This window comes from Brassica rapa, unplaced genomic scaffold (assembly GCF_000309985.2).
Source record: "Brassica rapa cultivar Chiifu-401-42 unplaced genomic scaffold, CAAS_Brap_v3.01 Scaffold0304, whole genome shotgun sequence".
NCBI classification, from domain to species: Eukaryota; Viridiplantae; Streptophyta; class Magnoliopsida; order Brassicales; family Brassicaceae; genus Brassica; species Brassica rapa.
In genome coordinates this window covers 91,215-95,000 of record NW_022610247.1, presented here as the reverse complement: position 1 = coordinate 95,000, position 3,786 = coordinate 91,215, and positions in this window count along the sequence as shown.

The window sequence follows — 3,786 nt, the reverse complement described above, 5'->3', positions numbered from 1 at the left end:
ATTTTTACTTGGTGAAATTCACTCTCGCCCTAATATTTCTGATTGGCCGATGAAATGCAGCCCGCATGTGCACAAGTCTCGGCCAATAGCATCCTGATGGGAGAATTAAAACCCAAAAGAGTTTTCATTAATCCCTTCAGTACGCTTGCCCTTTAGTACGCTTGGCCTCGATCATACCACAATAAAAACCAAGGGAAAAAATGTTAACACTGTTGTAAAAGAATGGGGAAATTGTGTCTCTTATTTCTGAATAATATGTTCCCTTTATATAAGGGTTACAAGGAAGAGATAAATGGAAAAAGTACAAAACCTAATCCAAGAGGAAATAGGAAAACTACTAAAGATAAAGATGAAGATAAAAGGAAAACATCCTAATCCTATAGTCGGCCAAAGAGTGGCCGACTCTCTCTCCTCCGGACGCGGCCGCGGCTGGGCCTGGTCGTGGCCTGATGGGCCTTCTCTTTTTGTCTTGGTTAATAGCAATCCACTCATGATTTATAACACTCCCCCTTGGATGCTATAACCATATGGGTTTGTATCATGCACGAGGTTGCCTCATTAAAACCTCTCTAGGAAAACTAAAAACCCAAGGTGGAAAAAATGGAAATCGTAGACAGGAAAAAGAGTACAACGCACGACACTCCCCCTGATGAAGGCATCACTGAAGATCCTTCAACTGGCGCATTCCTATCTGATGAACCAGCTTCTTGAACGTTGAGGTTGGCAGAGACTTGGTGAAGAGGTCGGCTGAGTTGTCACTGGACCGAACTTGAACCACTTGAACTTCCTTTGCCTTCTGCAGGTCGTGGGTGAAGAAGAACTTGGGCAGGATGTGCTTTGTTCTATCTCCCTTGATGTATCCATCTTTGAGCTGAGCTATGCAAGCTGCATTGTCCTCATAGATGATCGTTGGCTCTTCCTTTTCCTTTCCCATGGCCAGACCACTCTCTTTCAGGATGTGGCCGGTCATGTTCCTCAACCAAACAAGCTCTCGGCTTGCTTAATACATGGCTATGATCTCAACATGATTAGAGGATGTGGCCACTAAGGTCTGTTTCGCGGACCGCCAACATACTGCAGCCCCACTGTGTACAAACACATACCCTGTGATAACCCGCCCTTCGGGATAAAATGGTCGAGCAAGGTAAAGTCAGAATCTGGAGCCAAGCTTTTGGGAGATTACATATTTGGAGTAATGTTTAGTTTTGATCACACAAAACTTAGCATGGTTCGGAGAAGACAGAAGATTGGTCGAGCATCAACTTGATGATCGAACCGCGGGCGGTACGGGCCAACCGAGAAGTTCGAAGTAGGATGTGGTCGAAGAATGGATCGTGAGTGAACCATGAGACATATTAAGCTGCTCTACCTTTCTTAGAGGAGTCTTAGATTGATCAGACGAAGATTTTGGAAGAATCACATTTTTGGAAGCACGACGGTTTAGAAGCTCGACGTTTCAGAAACCCGACGTTTCTTAGCCACTAAGTTTTCCGCGAAACTTCACATCTATCATCAGAATATTATTTCAGAGATATTATAATTTGGAAGCATGACGGGAGTAAGCAGGACGGGAAGCAAGCACGACGGGAAAACCCGAAGTTGGTCGAAAACCCTAATTTCGGTTTTTCGAAATTATTGGAAGAAGCCGGAGGCTCGGGAAATATTTTTAGAGGATCTCAGTATTCATCTGGAGTTTATTAAAAATATTTAGAGAATCAGAACGGGAGCGGAAAAATATTCGGGATTGATCGCGGGACGAAAATTCACCAGAAAGACCGAAATCGCACAAATCAACCGGGAAGCTCGAGGTGGCCCTATCTGAGGGATCAGGACGTGCTGTCCTTCATCCAAGCATCTTAGTGTCTCCGTAGCACGACATGTCTCCGCAGGATGAAGCCTCACATGCAGCATGACACCCAAAGCACGACATGGCATCGTCTTGACACCCAGAGGCCCGTGTGTCGCGATGCATGAGCTCCAGCCATGCTGATTGACATCTGGACGTGGTGCTGGCTTCTGGCATGCAGAGAAGTCATGCATGGTGACATTTGGACGCCCGTGTGTCGCCGCGCATGCGACCGGAAGCATGCGGGACGACACACAGGCGATGGAGTGGCACCATTTCAATGGTTGGCCATATCGATATAAACCCAGCTCCCCCAGCTCGTTTCATTCATTCCACACACTCAAACATCACTCTAAAACTTGGGCTAGAGAGAGAAATTGAAGTAGAAAAAGGAAATGAAGGATTTGGAGCTGTTTTGAAGAAGTTAGAGCATTTTTAAGAGCCATTGTTCTACCGAAAGTCCGAGAAGAAGATCCAGAAGTCCGAGGAGGTTCTCTCCAAGTCCTGATTCGTCCATACCAGTCCATTGAAGACAGAGGCATTGGGTTTTGGCTAGGCTCTCTCCGAGCAACCAGCTGCAAGAACACTGTGAGTTGGTTTGTTTGAATTCCACTTGGAATTTAGGGTAGATCGAGTCGCATATAGAGTACAATGATCACACTATTGAATGGTAGAGTCCTTAGGGTTATTTTATTCATGGAACCGGACTCAGTTTAGCAAGGGCTAAGCTGAGATGAATGGAATTAAGACTGAGTTGATAACCTGATTAGGACTAAGAATAGGATGCATCATGTTTTCTATTCTTGCGTGTTGATATGGTTGAGTGCAGGTTCCCGTTATCTTTAAAGATAGTTTCTCAGCGGGAGGCTGGACTATCTGGGTAACGGTTTGATTGAGTTGTTTAGTATCGATAGTATTGTTTAGTTATTAGTACTCAGGGTCTTAGGCCATATAGGCCGGACTACTGGTACTATCGGTTTGTGTTGTCGAGTCGAGTGTCTGGTTAGTGTCTAGAACTTTATCATTACGTTAGGTTCTAGATTGAGTTTGTGTTGTGTGAGTGTGCCGACAGTATGTGCGTAACCCGCCCATAGTAGGCTTTTTTGGGGTTGGTTAGTGTTTCCTCACCCTCGTATTCAGCGGGTTCAAGGAAACCCCTTATTGGCTGGATCGGGAAGACTCAGAGAGACGGGATCATGGCCTATGGCAGAGTGATTACACGGCGGTGTAATGTGGCAGTGACCCGAAGGACTGTGGGCTGTCGCGCGGTGACCCGAAGGACTGTGGGCCGCGGTCGGTTGAAAGTTCCTTCTTCTGGCCTTTGTGGTAGGAAGATAGGATATTGCCGATAGAGAGGATGAACACTAAGTCACCATTTCACGGGGTAGTGTGTTGTGTTGTGTTAGATTGTCCTAGAGACATTGTAGCACCGATATACGGTGATACTAGTTAGATCGAGTCGTGATACTCATAGTTATTATTGTGATTGTGGTTGATTGATTTGCTTGCAGGTTATGACATTAAGTCCTAAGTCTGGTTTAGGTACCGGATTAGGCTTGATGTGTATTTCGTTAGTGTAGGCCTGACGTTGGCCTGTATGTGTTTGAGTGATTGCTTGTGAAGGGTGGTGGATATTAAAGCTATGCGGTATCATTGGTTGGCCGATCATGTTCTTGTTTGACTGTTGGTCGATCGATTAATGATACTTGCATAGTCTAAGTGTCTAACACTACATGAGTATTGAACTCAGGTGTATATACGGTTAACTAGGGATTGTTTGTTGACTTGTTTTAATGCAGGTTCCCGTTACTTGAAGCTAGATCATGGCAGGAGGCCAAGTCTAACTTAGTAACGGTTTGCTTAGCCTTAGCTTTTATTGCATGCTAGGGCTAGATTGATTGTTATTTTGGGTTGTCTGAGTAGAGTCTAGGTTGCGGGTA